This window comes from Notolabrus celidotus, chromosome 23 (genome assembly GCF_009762535.1).
Source record: "Notolabrus celidotus isolate fNotCel1 chromosome 23, fNotCel1.pri, whole genome shotgun sequence".
NCBI lineage: Eukaryota > Metazoa > Chordata > Actinopteri > Labriformes > Labridae > Notolabrus > Notolabrus celidotus.
The window spans coordinates 23038698-23057525 of NC_048294.1; the positions used below are offsets into that span (position 1 = coordinate 23038698).

Here is an 18828-nt window from a genome sequence, read left to right on the forward strand (position 1 = left end):
GCCTCTATATATGGGGCGTATGCTTAGACCGCTAGGCCAACGGCGCCCCATGTTTTCTCATTTTAAAAGTACAACTTCTAGTCGCTTTTTCGTTGTGATACGGTATTCCCTCCAGACGGGGGCTATAGAGCATCTTAAAGCTGTTTGCCAACCGCATTAAGTAACAGAAGAAGAAGAATGCTAACTGCATTAAATAGAAGAAGAAAACATTTGCAACAGTCATGGCAATTTTCTCAGTTTCTGAATCTCCCACTACTACACACTAGAGCTGTCAAAATTGCTCCAAAATTACGTTCGAATATCCATCCATCCATCCATCCATTATCTTGACCGCTTATCCCGTCACGGGGGGCTGGAGCCTATCCCAGCTGGCTTCGGGCGGAAGGCAGGATACACCCTGGACAGGTCGCCAACCTATCACAGGGCTAACACAGAGAGACAGACAACCATTCATGCACACACTCACACCTACGGGCAATTTAGAGTGATCAATCAACCTGAGCATGTTTTTGGATTGTGGGAGGAAGCCAGAGTACCCGGAGAGAACCCACGCATGCACAGGGAGAACATGCAAATATAATATCGAATATTCGCTCTAAAAAAATCCCATAGGTTCGAACCATTCGAATATCTATATTTGCGCATTATGTCAATAACAGGTGGACAAACTAATACAAGGAGACATAACTACTTGTATATGTGTTTTTATTTAAGATATAACATGCCTAAAACATACCTACACATTACAAAACAAGGAAATGACCTAATGGTCTATACCGTAACACTTTTAAGACCGTAGACCTCTCGCTCGCTCGCTCCCCCCCTCTCTGAGTGAGTGCAGAACAAGACTTGTGCGAGCAATTAAAGGTCCCGACTCTTGTCCCTAATATAGGCAGGCTTCATTCAGTGATTGAAGCAAATATTATTCACATTAATTGAAGTTAAAGTTAAAAATGAAAAAGTAGTCCACTTACATTCTTGGCGCTTGTATAAAAAAAGAGGAAAAACTGCATTTTATCCCAGTGTCACTGACTGTTGGGCTCTTTTAGTCCACTGTCAATGTAGGGTCTTAGGCCTGACAGGTTATTTGCTAAAAAGCACAAGACAGTCCACATGTGAAGAGGCCAGATCTCTTTTTATTCACTGTATTCCCAGCAGAGGAAAAGACGCATTCAGAGCGCACGGAGGATCTGTGGACGGAAGGATTTCTCTCTGCCGTCTGCTTCACGCTGTGCATGTGTGACTCCTGTGACCTGTCCCTGACCCGTCATGCAGTGCGCCCACTCGCAAAGCAGCCGCCGATGTGTTTTTTTCCACTAGCAGCACCTCGTCCAGCTGCTGGTTAATGAGACTGGACAGCTCTGTGTGTTTGTGTGCGTACGTTAATAATCGTTGAATAGATGCCAATGTCTATCGAATAGTAAAACAAACATTTGATTATATTCATACATCACTGACATGGGCATCACTTCTGCTACTGTCTGTAGGGTATGAAAATTAAAATTTACAAATGCAGAGAGGTCAATATTGTACAAAACGAAAAGCCGTCTCAACGTAGTATTGCTGTATATTAGCTATGGAACATTGATCCAATGATCATCACCCTCTCAGAGAGCAGTGCCCCCTCCCACGCTGCTTCATTGCTAACTAACAGCAGGAGTCACCTGAGGCCTCCCACAGGAAGACTGGACACGAAGCAGGGAGCCATCTGAGGTAACTGAGCTGGTGTAGCCCTTGTCATCATCCTTTGTTGTTGTGCTGCCAGCTAACTGCTAGCCAACATCACAGGGGACTGGCACTGAGAACAGACAGTGGGAGAGCCGTGATGCCCAAGTTCACGCAGAGTGACAGCTCATGCCTTTTGAAAAAGTGTCAGCGGTGCCAGCAAAGGGAACTAGGGGATAGACAGTGAAAAGTTCAGCCATCTCATCTGGGCTTACCATCGCTCCCCCTGCACTAATCTGACAGCTGCTATACGCCAGCCTGTTTCTTTCCACGCTGCAACCTTCCCTTTCTCTTTACATTCAGAATTACTTTCCAACTTGCTTTCTTTCCTGCTTTCACATTTCCTCTCTATAACCACCGTCTTCCCTCCCCGCCTGACAGAGGATCAATATCATTTCTTGCTCTATCTTTGGCTCTGGTAACAGAAAATGAATTCAAGGATAATACCAGCTGACTGGGGGGCAGAATACAAGAAAAAAAATCCCATAGCTCATTTATTTTTATCAATAGGCTGTGACGTGCTGGGTGAGGTTTTAGTCCGTTTCTTCCAACAAGCAAGTCTTCAGGGGAGCGCGGGCCTGAAAGCTCATCGACTTACATCTGACGAGTGTAACTGCCTCTGTGAATAAGAGTCTTTGGCCCACGTCAGTCATACTGGAGCGGACTAATTAAAGATCAGAACGGTCTGAGCGTGCCAAATAACTTTCTGATAAATCTTATGACATCATCATACAGTCTGACTGGGCTTGCAATACTTCACGCTATGCGGTGACACACACGCGGCATCATCAAAGTGATGGAGAGGTTACCTATAAGCTAATGGCTTGAGTGTAGCAGCACTGATTGATCAATTCATTGACGCACTGATCGAGGGAGTGGTGCACCTGTTCTCAGTCTGAAAATGCTGATGCAGTACAGTCACTTGCTCACAGCAGTCAGACCACATTGATTCATCCTTTTTTACCGCTGATGGAAAACAACTTGAGTGCACACCCATCACACGCCGGATATTAGAAGTCATCCAGAATATACGATCTCCGTCAGGACTTGCTTTTTTATAGTGGACAAAGACTGTCAAGCCTCTAACGGTGATCAAAGACATGCAACACCATTCTGCATGGAGACTCGTGTAAAAGGTCAGGGATACAGCATCCTGTACCCGAGAGAAGTCAGAACCATTTGTGAGTAATGAGTATATAAAGGTGCTGGTTATAGTATGACATTATGAAAGCATTAGACGGAAAATGACTGGGCATGGTTGGTAATGTTCAGCTATATTGAAAGCACGGCACCTGGTAAATGGCCTTGTCTGATCATTTAAGAGATAATATTGCAAAATAAATCTGTGTGTGTGATTTAATCCTGATAATAATAGGCTGCTTGTACTAGAACCAGGAGAGAGGGAAGTTCTGGTTCTGTGGTAGAGGGGCAGCCATAAATGGGACAATACCAGTTTATTCCTCCCCACAAAGTTGTCGCCACAAAACATAAAGGAACACCATCAGCTTTATGGGATACAAGACTCTAAAACGTAAACTGTGTGTTAACACAAAGGTGACTGAGATTATGACGCTCCAATGATCCCCTTGCATTTGCAGTATTTTTAGCATTACAAACAGGAAGTCGAGTCCACATATTTAGGACAAAAAAAACCCAAGTGGTGCCAAACACCAAGCAGTCGATGTTCTGCAAGACAGGGTGCTGAGAAGCAGGGAATTCATATGCACGTATGTCTACTGTGAAGTTACCTCAATCTATATTTTCAGACTACATAGCCAAACATGGGGTCTGGATTTACAGCATGGGAAGCGTTCTGGTTCTTGTTCATAAGAGTAGAAGTAACAAATCACGTTGCAGGAAAACAGTAAGTGTGGAGAGCAAAAGCAGGCAGAATACACATCACTAAAATATCCTCCTGTCTCCCATTGGCAGTAATCTGACAATAATTTGCTTATATCTATCAATGGTTATTTTCATGCTAGTCAAGCTAACAAATTGTTCCAGATAAAAAAAATCATGATGTTGTTATTTCATCAAAACTTAGGCTTGTAAATTGGAAGTAACTCAATAAAAAATAGGTTTCTTTTGTGGGTTCATACTGCTAAAGTAAGCCACAGTGAGTGTCTGTGTGTCTACTGTTGAACCGGGACCTATGGGTACTTGAAACACGTGAACAGGTGCAATCCAAGGGGATTTAATAGACAAAGAAATGACCATGTTTTAATTACAAACATACCTGCAGCACGGAAAAAGGAGAAGGAAGTCTTAGCAAGAGGCCAATATCGTAACCTCTGTCTTACACCAGGCTGATCGCCGCTCACTGTCAGACAATGATAGCCAATGACTGCCGATGGCCTCTGAGATTGAATGTAACTTATATATAAGAAGCCACAACGTCCTCTCATACTTTGAATGAAGGCACAGCAGTGCGCTACAGCCCAGCTAACCATCGTCTTATTCTCCTCTATCCCTCTTTCCAAGCCTAACTCAGTCTCAGCAGATGGCTGTCTAACATGAGTCTGGTTCTGCTCGAGGTTTCTGCCTGTTAAAGGAAGTTTGTCCTCGCCGCTGTAACTAGCTAAATACTGCATATGCGATGCTCATGGTGGATTAAGGTGGGGTCAGACTGAGTCTGATCCTGTCTTGGTGTTGGGTCTCTGTTCATAATTTGACATAGAGTGGTCTAGACCTGCTCTGTTTGTAAAAGCGTCTTGAGATATCGTTTGTTGTGATTTGGCGCTATACAAATAAAGATTGATTGATTGATTAAGAACGTATTCTAGCAATATAATCAACATAATTACACAAAGTACATTCTCAGACTAACAATTATAATAATAATTTTAGATAAAAAGATAAAGACGGGTTCATTAAAAACAGCATATGCTGAAGAAGCAGACCAGGTTCCAGCTGAATTAAAGCTGGTCATGCATGATAATAACTCATAGTCCGACTAATGACCCTTTAATAGAGGGATAATTCACTTTTTTAAATAAGATCATTATTATGGTAGCTTTTTTATCTCGTCTAATCTTAAAATGAAAATAAACCATCATTAAAAAAAGCTGTGAAAAACAAACTCAAATCTCGTCTTCGTCTCTTCTTCTCTTCCTCCTCACACATTTTGGCTCTTAGCTCATCCTGACTATCCACTTAGGAGCTGCTAACAAGATGTTGCCTATTAGTTCCTGGGATGGTGGAAGTCTTTAACTAGGATGTGTCATCAACATGCCGCCTTTATAGCAGCTTTGCGATCGGAATATTCCCTTCCGCTTCTCCAATAGTCGGCTAATTGAGGACGAGGGACTGATGATTAATTATCCAGTCCCCGTGCACTGTTTACCTAGATGATCGCTGCTGATGAGGGGTGATTAAAATTGAACTGCCACTCAAAAATTCCGGCTTGGTGTCAAGCATTGTGCATTGTGGTGAGATCAGCTGTTTCCTAACTCCCTTTGTCTTAGTTGCTTCTCACAAAGCACGTTCACACTCTATCGCAGCAGCACGCTCACCAGGGATGGAGTGAGAACAGCCCAGAAACCTGGACGACATATATTGATCTAACAGCGTTTTAAAAGGTAATAAATCGATTGCATTCATACTAGGAAATAATTCATTGGATTTAAGCACGGCAGACTTTATATGGATGTGGTTTTTTTTGCACTTTTAATGATAAAGACGTTAATGGTTACTCAATTCAGGCTGCCTGTCTGTGACGTATTAATATTGTATTATTTTAATGGTGACAAACAAAAGGAGAGCTAGCAGGTTAACCTACTGTTGAAATGTTGGTTGCACCTACTGTACTTTTAATGAAAATGTATTGAATATTGAAAATGAGAGCAGAAAAGGTTAACCTCTGAATTCAACCTGAAGTGCACTTAATTCAAATAAAATGTGAATGCATTTGCCATTTATTGTTGTTTACTTGTTTGTTTATATCCACAATTATGTATACCTGATTCCCTTACAAGAAACATGAGTCTAGGACTGTCCAGTATCAAGGTATTTATTTCACAGTCACACTGGTTGAATTTTTGGCTACAAAGTTACTGGAGCGATTTCAAGTCACTGAATCGCTTCAGATCATATCGTTCTAAATCAGGGGTGTCCAAACTTTTTTCAAAGAGGGCCACATATGATGTTGTCAGAATACCTCAGGGCCAGTGGCTCCTACTGAGACTTTGGAATCCTAAAAGTTATATATGAATATATTTAATAACAATTATTTTAAATGTTTTCTCAATCAAACAGTAACTAGGAAGTACCATGTAAAGATTAGCAAAAGTTATCTTCTGGGGGAAAATGGTTTTCATCAGGGTCAGGCAATGTGGGAAAAAATATTGTCTCATTATTTCTCTATGGCAGGATCACGATCTGGATTTCATCACACTTCTTTTTCATGTTGTTTTTAAGACTGTTCTGACCAGCAGACAACATATTAAGAACAAAGTCATTACTTTCCTGAGTTCTGAACATTTTTTATGCACCTAATTTTACCTTTTCTGCACAATTTCATAATTTTGATCTTGTCTTGTGTCCTCTTTTGTGTCTTCTGAACTTTTAGTGTTCATCAAGAACATTTCCACATCATGATAAAAACATTAATTTGAAAACCTGTCAGCTTTAAGAGTTCTTGTGTTTCTTCTTTATTGCCGTCTTGAAGAATTCCCAGAGCTTTGGCTTTAGAGAGGTGGTCCATATGAAGCTTTTTGAGATAATTCTGGACTGACTTTAGTTTTGTTTGTGCGCTTGAAAGAAACTGCAAATGTACAGATGATTCAAAAGGTGATTAATTTATGTGCTATAAATGACACAATTTAGGATGGAAGCTTGGGGGCCATAAATAAATGGACCTTGGGCCGCAATTGGCCCCCGGGCCGTACTTTGGACACCCCTGTTCTAAATTAACCAATATTGTCCTTTTTTTTCGGTTACATTTTTGGGGCTTTTTGCCTTTTTTGATAGGACAGCTGAAGAGAGATAGGAAACATGGGGAGTGGAGAGTGGGGGAAGACATGCAGGAAATAGTCACGACCTGGAATTGAACTGGCGACCCCATGCGTCGAGGACTGTACGTCAGTCCCTCCAGGAAGTTGCGATTTCGCGATCGCAACTATCAACGCAAATTCAACCAATCAGCGAGATTTTTTCGTGGCCCTGCAATTTTTTACAATCAGCGCAACTTTCCCGCAAATTTGACCAATTACCTCAATCTCAACCCCTGCACGTCATCGGTTTCATCATCAATTTGACTTCCTTGGAACATAAACATAAGTCCTCACTTGATCGGCACTTCTCAACAGCAAAACACGCACAGAGAACGGGTGAAAAGAGGGGACAGCAGGCAGGACAAGTGACCATGACAACGTTGTTATTTATAGATTGAGGGGCTCAGTGTTAGCTTGGTCTCTACCTGCAGCAGGTGTGCTTTATGAACAAGCTCTCCTCACCTCCATGCATCTGTCTCATCTTCATTGATGATTTTTCCCCCCGGTGTGCGTTAGTGACAAAGACACAACTGGGGGGCGTCTGTTTACTATTTGATGTTTGACGTTGTTGCCGTGGTTACCGTAAAAAGCTCTGCATCTACAGCTTGATTTAATCCAGTTTGGTGATACATCAGACACATTCAGTAAGTTTTGATCAACTCCTAGTCATCAAAGATGCAGATTCATTTCAGAGTGCCGTGAACTGACTGTGCATCAGTCGCTGCGAGGTGCATTCAGGGACCGTCGTAAATGTGCAATACAGTCCTTTCATGGCATTTTTCTGTGAATCAAGAGAATCAAAATACAGTCAGTGGCCACATCAAGAATGTTTTCTAAAAACAACTGTAAAGCAAAAAAAAATAATCGCAACTTTCACCGCAATTTTTTCAAAAAAGCTGTCCCAAATTCAGGCTTTTTGGGCCGCAACAATCACAAAAAAATCCTGCGAAATCCTGGAGGGACTGGTATGTGGGGCGCTTAGACCGCTAGGCCACCAGCGCCCCCCCAAATCGTCCTTTAACCGTATCGGCAACCATAAATCATGATACAAATGAAAGTTAAAAAGAATCGTTACACCCCTACTCTGAAGGACATGATAAATGATGAAACAGTGGGCCTAAGTCAGCTAATATCTCCAAACTAATCTCACAAACCAAGCTTAATTCTCCTGCAGCAAAAAAAAGTCGTTTCATCACCACACTTTCTGGAAAATCCTCCAAGTAAATTAAAATAATAAAAAATGGAAACAAATGTAGAAGATCTCCTCAACCAAACAGAAATGAGCAAATTGATAAAAAATGCACGCCAAAGACACGAATAAGGACTTATTAGATTGTAATTGGCCCTCCATCTGCAGACGCAAACATGTTTGCCAAAACCACAAGCCTCGAGTAGAGTGTGGCCTGGCCCCTGTTTTTGGCCATTAGGCATTTGATGAATGTCCCTGGGAACCCCACTCAGGGAGGGACACGTCGCCCAAGCGGCAGGCGGCCATAATGACCCGCTGCAGATCACATAAACAGATCAGTCATTTGCCAAACCAAACACAGCCAAGCTGAGGCTGACGCACCCAGGAAGAGGACAGACAGCCTGTGCTCGCAGTCTGGTTTGTGTACTTGGACCTGTTATTTCAACATTAATGTGATGCGGTTTCACTTTTTGTTATGAGGATACTCGCAGCTACATTCACAGTCATCGTAGAATGACTTCACAGCATCCCAGCTACTACATGAACGCCCACACACAGTCAGACCAAATAGAACAGATGTTTATTGTTGTGACTAATTTTGTTTTTTTTTTTATTATTCAGTTGTATCTCAATGCTCTAGCAGTATTCATCCAACATTCATTGCAATAACATGAGGAAAATTGAATTGTGCTGAACTGGAAAGAGACGAATAAAGAGAAATAGGGAAACTGGCTACACAGACAGGGGGCGAAGAGAGAGAGTGACAAAGCGTATAGTCACTCACCCCCGCTGCTGGATGCACCAAAATTAATCAAGCCCCTGCCTGTGAGAGTCAAAATGGCCCTCAAGCTGCATTTCCCTTAAAATAAGACAGTGTAAAAACATGCTCAGTGGAGGGGGGGAGACAGAGAAAAAACCAAAGGAAGTAAGGGAAAGATGAGGGGAGAGAGAGAGAGGCTGGTTGCTGAGAGAAAGCCAGAGGGACTGTAAAGCACAAGCTTTTTATTTGAATATTTGAATATTATTTGAATATCAAATGATAGCAATTTTCTCTGCCCGTGTCTCCTGCAGGACTCGCTAACACAGAGTGCTTTTGTGGAAGTCAGAGTTACCACAGTGAATTTAAGCTCAGCTTTACATGGCCCCTCTTGCAATGAGCTCCAACCTCCCGTCTCGCCAATTTTTTTTTCCTGCCTTTCTGTCCGCTCTTCCTTTGCCTCATACCCTCTTCCTCTTCCTCTTTCAATCCTTTACAGCCTGGCAGCATTGCTCCGTATTTGTTAACACAGCAACAGGATCCTTCTTTTCTTTTAAACACTCCATGAGGGCTCAGTGCCAACAAACCAGCATGTGACAGGAAAGCATTATGCCCTTATTTATGTTTGATACAGTGCTCCAAAAAACATACTGTCATTGATCAGCCTGGCTTTTATTCTCAGGATTCACTGGTTCCTGTGTCTGTCTTTAAAATGCCAAAACCTGCGAAAGATGCTCCAATATGACGTCTTTAAGTTTCGTCTTTAGTGCAACCAACAGTTTGAAACACAACCACTGAGATAAACAACAAATCTTTACTTTTTTTAATAAGATGGAACCAGAAATATTTGACATTTTAGAAAAGACTGTTTATCCAAAATAGTCTGGGACATAAATTGTTTAAATTTGACTAATCAATAGTAACAGCTCTATTCTACCTCAACTATACAGTGAGATCCACAACGCCAATACACTAGTGCCAATTAAAAAACCTGCAAGTTTTACATTTATCAATAAAAACTCACATTTTAATACACTTTTCATTGATCCTGGACTTCCGGTTTGGATGAGCATGTGAAGGCACCGTCACCTCCGTCTCTCACAGCTAAACTTTGAGTACCTACTTTTTCACTCACTACCCCAAATGAATGTGTGCGGATCTTTCAGAATCAGAACTCTAATTATTCTGGCAAATGTCGAAATCAACCATTAGCCATTAGCCGACATAGCTAAACTGCTAGAGGAGCATAGAACTAGCATAGCAGCTGACTTCAAAACAACCACTGCTGCTTTGGAGCTAAGACTTGATAAAATGCAGGCGGCAGTGACAGAACACGGTCAACGTTAGAACTATTGGCCTCCCAGAATCTATTGAAGGACCAAGGCCCTCAAACTTCTGTGCAGGACTCCTGGTTGAGGTGCTCGGCGATCAGGTCCTCGAGACTCCCCCGGAACTGGACCACGCACTAGGGCTGTCAACGGATATTCTAAATTTGAATATATATTCGAATGCGTCTTTTCCTCCGATGGGAATGTAGTGAATAAAAAGAGATCGGGCCTCTTCACATGTGGACTGTCTTGTGTTTTTGGCAAATAACCTGTCAGGCCTAAGACCCTACATTGACAGTGGACTAAAAGAGCCCGACAGTCAGTGACACTGGGATAAAATGCAGTTTTACCTCTTTTTTTTATACAAGCGCCAAGAATGTAAGTGGACTACTTTTTCGTTTTTAACTTCAATTAATGTTAATAATATTTGCTTCAATCACTGAATGAAGCCTGCCTATATTAGGGACAAGAGTCGGGACCTTTAATTGCTCGCACAAGGCTTGTTCAGCACTCACTGCGCACAGAGAGGGGGGGGGGCGAGAGTGAGCGAGCAAGAGGTCTTCAAAGTGTTACGGTATAGACCATTAGGTCATTTCCTTGTTTTGTAATGTGTAGGTATGTTTTAGGCATGTTATATCTTAAATAAAAATACATATACAAGTAGTTATGTCTCCTTGTATTAGTTTGTCCACCTGTGATTGACATAATTTTTTTAGAGCGAATATTCAAACGTCATTTTGGAGCAATTTTGACAGCCCTACCACGCACACAGGACTGGTGCCACTAAACCGCAACCTGGCTCGCGACCCAGACCGGTAATTATTTGTCTTCATCAGCACTCTGACCAAAGAACTCATAATCCGGGAGGCTCACAAGTGAAGAAGGACTCTACCCTTTTACTTTTCATTGATCCTGTTCCCTCTGTAATGTGTATTGCTGCAAAAGAGCCCACGTGTACTTTCATTTGTGATACACAGGATAAATCAGCCTTCTCATGCAGACTAATGCTATGAGAGTGAGACCTCACTTGATGTCGCGGACACCTAATTTACACGCTGAAGCGTAGGACCTACAAGGCGGCCTGCTCATGCTAAATTATGCACAAAGACATCTTACACATGCGTTTGTCTGCCGTGCCTTGGAGACTTAAATGCTTGGCCTACTCAGTGTGCTCTAAAACCTGAAAACCACAGCAGTGTCTCGACACCGTACTCAGACATGCTCCCAACCCATCTATGATTTAATCCTTATTATACACGCCGACATCCTCCACACCGCCGTCGCTTGAAACCTCAGTCTACCAAACCGATTGTAGGCCATCAGAAGGGAATATATTAGTGCGGCCGCATTGTGAGGAAAATGTGCCTTCAGCATATTCTGTGTGATCTGCTGCTCGGTTGAAAAGCAAGAGGAAGCAGGTGAGAGCAGCCAACAAGTAAATGTGAGAGCAGAGACATGCAAATGCATAGATTCATTTACACATTCAGCAGGCAGAGATGGGATGCCATTAACAGAGAAAAGGCTGCTGAATGTGTAGGGGAATTAGATGGATGGGCTGCTATACATTATCTCAGACTGATGTAATGCAGCACGCACAGTTGATCAGGGGAGGTAAAGTGCTGTTAAGCTGAAACCTCAGCTTTGGCAAACATGCATATATTTTTTCGTCAGTCCTCAGGTGGATATGCTAAACTATGCTGAACTGACAGAAGGCCGATTGAAATAAATGATTGTGCCCTGGCATTTTTAGCTGTAGCCAGCACCTGAGGGCATCTGCTGTGCACAGTGTGTGTGTGCGTCTGTATATAGTATATGTGAGGTAGAGCAGAAGGAACAAGGAAAGACAGACAGAGAGGAGGGAAAGAGGAGGAGAGGAAGAAGGACTAAATCCCAATCTTCACCCGTAGGTCTCAGAACTGAGCCCTCCCAGATTTAATTGATGTCTGGCACACAGTGTGTGCATGTGCCAGATCATGAGAGCCCGGAAGGGTGAAAGAAGAGACGGGACACACTGCTGTGATATCCAAAGTTGCTAAACTACCACAATACTAAACTGTGTACTCATGCACTGTGGATAATTCACATGCTAAAAGAATACAGCTAATCTAGTGGGGGGTTTAAAAAACACTGAGACTTTCAATGAAGGAATATCAATTCATAAAACCCTGAGACTGATCGTTTAATGTCTATTCCCGATCCTGTGGGTGCCCCCTCATCTCTTGAGAACAGCCTTTGCGCAATGAGATCTAGCCATGTATTTAAAGTGGCGGGGCCGGTATTTAAACACAAGTACTCCCCTGAAGGCACCGTACAAACATTGTTTAGTTTGCTAACAGTGTGTGTGTGTGTGTGTGTGTGTGTGTGTGTGTGTGAGGTAACCCAGCTTTAAACATGCTGCGGATTATACAGGGTCACCATAATGGTGTGTTTTGATGTTGAAGTCTGCAGTAGAGCTGGGCGATATTGAAAAAGATGTTATCATGATAACATTTTTCATACCAGTGGATATCAATAATTATCAGGATAAACATCAAGTCATTTCATTTAAATTTTAATTTAAAGGCAGATTTTTTTGCTCCTCTTGAATCCATCATTTTTGACGGTGCTAACAGGAAGCATGTCTTTTGTGTAAAATGAGATTTTAGTGAAGTTTTAGTTTGTAGATTCCTATTTTTTCTTTAATGTTGGGTGGCAACTAGCGTATAAGACACATTAGCGCCTCCTCCCTTTCCAGTGGTTTGGGGCTGTAATTACAGGTTTATATATGTATCACATTTTTATCGAACATTTGTTATATTTATTAGGGATGGGCAATGATTTTCGGATATTTGAATATTTTCTCTATTTAAAAGTAACATTTTTCATCGTTTCTACCGGTGCCTGGTTGTAATACAGTATTCCCGCCAGACGGTGGCTATAGAACGTCTTAAAGCTGTTTGCCAACCGCATTAAGTAACAGAAGAAGAAGAATGCTAACTGCATTAAATAGCAAAAGAAGAAGAAAACATTAACGACAGTCGCAGCGATTTTCTCAGTTTTTGAATCACACACTACTACACACGTATTTCCAGAGACTGAGCATGACTGTAAAATGTAAACACACACGCCACACCGCAGAAACACAGACATAAAGATGGAGACAGCCGCTGTCAGTGCCCGCTACTAGCAGCACCTCGTCCTGCTGCTGGTTCACATGAATGCCACACAAACGAGCTGTTAATGGGACAGGTGTGTGTTTTATAGCGTGTGTTTATATGTTTTATAGCGTATGTGTTTTATAGCATTTTGGCTTGAAATGCCCATCCCTTATATTTATATAAAAAAAACCTATATCAAGATAATTATTGTTATCGGATTATCGCCCAGCCCTAGTCTGCAGCATAGCTCATATGCATATTGCACTTGGCTAGTGGGACAGCCCTGAGCAGTCACACAACTAGAGGGAATGTGCTTGATGTTCACTGAGTGAGGGATTGAGATGGAGACAAGAACAGAGAGAGAGAGAGATATGGAGAGAGAGAGATATGGAGAGAATAGAGGGGATTAATTGCAGATTTGCTGTACATCTATCTGTGCCAACGTTCTGGCATGGATTGATGCCAGAGGTAAAACTGATAGAGAATGTATCTCTTATTGCATGCTTGGTAATTTCCACACAAAATCTTTGTTTGTTAAAAGACACATTTTTTTGTCTGGATGAACCACATCAGTTTGCCAGCTCCCAACATGCACCGAGAGCTTTGATTGATGGACATGTCCGACAGCCGTTAAACATTCAGAGATTTACAGCCAGCCTGATGATGAAGCAATCATTGCCACATCCAGAGCACTGACGTAAATCTAGCCGACAGCAAGACCCATCACACACAGACACTCATGCCACATGTGGTACAGAGGCAGGGTGAGGCAACAACAACAAGGGGGTTGAAATTGATCTCACAAAGTTCTTCTTTCTCAAACAGAAGAACAGCTGTCATCTTATACCCTCTCTTGGACACGAACACACATCCACTTGCAGTTCTTCCCTGACCTCCTTCCACAAATAATGAGCAAGCAGCAGAGTTGCATTGGAACTCATCGTGCCTCCAACATTAGGCCATAAGGCCCGGGCTAATTCAATTATAGAGCCTTCACATACCAATGGGCAGCAGTCTGTGAGAGGCAGCGTGCACTCTGAGGCATCCCCTCCCTGTAAACAAGAAGAGATGATGTTTCCTGCCCGCAGGCTAGGATCCATGAATGCTCCCTTACATCCGCTCATGCTCACCCACAAACACATACACCTTCAGTCACACACACACACACTGACAAAATATGAGCACATATACTATTTGACACACAGTTACCCCTTACAGCATTAAAGTGGTGCAAACTAGGGCACAGAGCAACACAAACAAACACACCTGACTAAGATGACCCAGAAGTCTGAGGGGAAAGCAATGAAGCATACATCCAGAGATGATTGACCTTTTAATTTAGGACCTCAGGGCATATTTTATGGTCATGATGTGGCTTGTCCAGTCATGACATCACCGATGAGCCACCACAGCTGAGCCACTTGGTTTGGGGCACTGGAAATGCTCTCAAACCCTCCTGTGTCCATTAGGCAAATGCCATAGCACTCTCTTCCAAAACCTTGGAAGTGGTGTGCTCATGATCCCCCAGTATACTTAAAAATGTTGTCAGACTTTAGAAACCCTCCTGAAAATTAGAGATAGTATTTTAATATCTATCGAGCCACACATTCATTCATCTTCTCCTCCCGCTGTGAGTCACTGTGTTTCAGGGCACATCCTATGACCAAGAGCTCTGTATGGGACATTTGAGGTAATCATTTAATAATGACAGCGTTTCCTCAGATGGTTCAGCAGTTTATTTTTAATTTTTCATTTATAATGATTTATTATTATGATTATTATGATTATTATTATTGTTATTATTTATTATTATTATTATTATTATGATTATGATTATCATTTATTATTATTATTATTATTATTATTATTATTATTATTATCATTTATTATTATTATTATTATTATTATTATTATTATTATTATTATCATTTATTAATTCACTCATTTATTTATTATTGTTAATATTATTATTATTATTCATGTATTTATTTGTATTATTATTACTATTACTGTTATTTTTTATTTTGTAGTCGTAGTGGTAGTAGTAGTAATATTATTATTTCTGAAGTTATTGATGTATTTATTTATTTATTTAATTAATATTTAAAAAAAATTGTATTGTTTTTTATTATTATTATTATTATTATTATTACTATTATTATTATTATTATTATTATTATTGTGTTTCTAACCTTAGGATTGTTGGGTGGGTTTGGGGTCAAGGCTGGGGTTGGGATTAGGATGGGGGGGGGTCTTTTTTATTATTTCTTTATTTATTATATATATTTTTATGTACAGCCCTTAGCGTTACAATGTCATTGTATGAAAAGCGCTTTATAAATAAAGGCTGATTGATTGATTGAGCATATTCAAACAATATAATGTTTTTATTTAACCTGCCAGTAAAATTATCTTAAATACAGTCATATCAAACAATGCATGCACAAAACAATCACATTTCACATCAGATCACTACAACAGCCAGCCCAGGACATGTGCACACGTGTCTTCTGAAAGTCCCCCTTTCGTAAGGTTGGGTCTGGGGCTGAGACACTGTGAGTAAAACACTGCTAGTAAAAACAACACCACACCTCCACTGCTATTGCTGAATAACCGTTATGTGATTAAAAAAAGGTGGCCTGTTATACAAAGAGTTTCCTTTCTAAATGAGGGATCCACCTGTCAGAAACACTAACACCTTCTTTTCAAAATGTCTGCTGGCATGGAAGTCAAGCCCACTGAGAGTTTCTTTTGATGTAATGACTCAGACTAAAGGGAGGAGGGGGGAGGAGGGGGACATGGAGGGGTTGCTTTTTTTACTGTGGACTAACCACAACACAACAGCCACCATCTGGTACAACTCCAGACCACAAATCTGAAAGAAATATACATTTACACGACTATTTTTAATGACTGTGCCTATTTGAAGCTCCTTGTGGGACTGTGTAAGCAAGCACAGGATTATATTTGCTTAACTCCTGTATTATTATTTTATTTTGAAGCTGTTTCTACCTCAGTATTGTTTGTCCAAATCACAACAACCAGCACAGTCACAATATTTATAACCTATGACAAGGTCCACTTAGCCTCAAGTGAAATCACCTGTGTTATGTAAACCTTCCTAATACGACAACATCCTGAGGATTTTAAACCTCTCAAGAATAATCTAAATAAAAGTATTAGATTGTGACATTTCTTTAGTATTGAAACTACATGAAAAACATTTTTTGACAATGCTCTGGACATTATGTTTTGTGGTTTAATACGACGCCAAGAGCATTTGCAAGTTATGAAAAGAAAGTGTGGGACGCCGTTTGTAAAGTTGTGCACACTGAAAATAAATAACAGAAAGAATTCTCCACATTAAGTTGTCAAAAATGTTGGATAGGTAATTTTAGAGGCCATTAAGAGATTTAACATCGCTCAGAGACAGTACTGAATCAGTCTATGTTACGGACAAGCTGAGTTGCTATACTAAGTCTGTTTCTCTTTATGAAGCTTTTATTTGGGTATTTCCTTTATAGGCAGCAGTGTGAATGTGTTGCTATATATTTAGGATTTCAGCGCAACATTTAAAATTTATATTTAGCATTTAACTTTTTTAACATTTATATTTTACATTTATATTTTACATTTAGACTTAACATTTAACATGTATATTTAAAATGTACCTTAAACATTTAAAATGTAGATTTATATTTAGCATTTAACTTTTTATATTTCACATTTATACTTAACATTAATGTTTAACATCTAGATTTATATTTAGCATTTGGATTCAACACTTGACATTTGAATTGAAAAATTAAAAATTGAGATATAACTTTTACCATTCATATTTATATTAATCATTAATATTTATATTTAACATTTAGATATAACATTTAACATTTATATTTAGGATTTGTATTGAACATTTGACAAACATATTTAAATTTCACATGTATATACATATTTAACATTTAGATATAACACTTACCATTCATATTTATATTTAACATTTATATTTATATTTAACATTAAGATATAACACTTACCAGTCATATTTATATTTAACATTAAGATATAACATTTAACATTTAGATTTATATTTAGCATTTGGATTTAACATTTACCATTCATATTTATATCAAAAACTGACATATAACGTTTACCATTCATATTTATATTAATCATTAATATTTATATTTTACATTTAGATATAACATTTAACATTTATATTTAGGATTTGTATTGAACATTTGACATTCATATTTATATTTCACATTTATATTTAACATTAAGATATAACACTTACCAGTCATATTTATATTACAACATTTAGATATAACATTTAACATTTAGATTTAGATTTAGCATTTGGATTTAACATTTACCATTCATATTTATATTAAAAATTGACATATAACGTTTACCATTCACCATTTATATTTATCATTAATATTTATATTTTACATTTAGATATTACATTTAACATTTATATTTAGGATTTGTATTGAACATTTGACATTCATATTTAAATTTCACATTTATATTTAACATTTAGATATACTACTTACCATTCATATTTACATTTAACATTTAGATGTAACATTTAACATTTATATATTTTTATTTAGCATTTGGATTTAGCAGTAATTGTAACTTTGATATATTTTTCACTACACAAATAAATGTGAAGATCACAAATATTCCTCTATGTGATAAAAACGTGACTTAAATATCCCCACTACATTTTTATGACGTTTTGGAGCTAATGTGGGGAATTGTTGCTGTTATTTATTTGCAGTGCGCACAACTTTACAAATAGAGCCCCATAAGAAAGTGTCCAAAACAGATGTTAGGGAGGATCAATTCTCTGTAACTACACCAAGCTCAAATGTGCGCAGGTTTGTTTGTTTGTTTGTAAAACTATAATTCACAGCTGAATTAAATCAACACTCACCTGGCGGACTTCTGCACCGACATACCTCCTGCTGCTCTGAGGGAAGGCCAGAGGTTTTCATGCGTCATGCTCGACAACTAAGCTAACACTCACTTTCAACACTGACGCTGTTAACTTAATACCACTGGATTTATGCAATGATGCGAGTTACCTTGCAAGACTTCAACTTTTAAAACTCTTCTTTGTGATATACTCCATGATTCATTTCTTCTTCAAATGTTTGTGTGCCACTCTGCCACGAGCTACCGCATGGCATGAAGACGTCAGGTGAACGCAGGACTGTACCACTCAGAGAGGGGTGTGTGGAGGTGGGGGGGGGTTCATTCTGGATCCAAGGTTCTTTTTTAAAGACTTTCTGACGGTTTATCCATAATACATGTCTAACCCACAGAGAGAATACATCTCTGTTTCTAAAATGTCTCCCCTCCAGAGAAATAGTAAGCCTATCTTTATTGAAAATAACCTCATTGCTGCAATAAAACAAAATATAATGAACATTTCCAGGGTCGCTTTCTCCTCTTGTCAAAAACTATAAAAACTGAATACAGTAACCTACGTAAAGAAGAATCTGTCAAAAAGAAATCAGCAACCGTGTTATATTCTTCTTCATCCTGAGGTGATACCATGTGATCAGACCATCTTGTCAGAGACAATCTTGTCAGTTTCATCACTCCACTTGAACCAATGTACACTCTGAGTGCTCCACTGTGCTTAAGAGGGAGAAAAAAAAATGGAGAGAAAAAGAAATTGGTTATG

The 18828-nt window shown here is 39.6% G+C and overlaps 1 protein-coding gene across 1 annotated transcript in view; it reads right to left on the bottom strand.

Moving 5' to 3' along the window:
• The window catches only part of nrxn2b (neurexin 2b), a 1139450-nt gene extending 1121076 nt beyond the window's left edge, over positions 1–18374 (bottom strand). Inside the window, exon 1 of the mRNA XM_034676291.1 lies at positions 18073–18374. The gene's annotated coding sequence lies outside the window, so the exon portion shown is untranslated. The remainder of the gene's footprint in view (positions 1–18072) is intronic.
• Between the last annotated feature and the right edge of the window lie 454 nt (positions 18375–18828).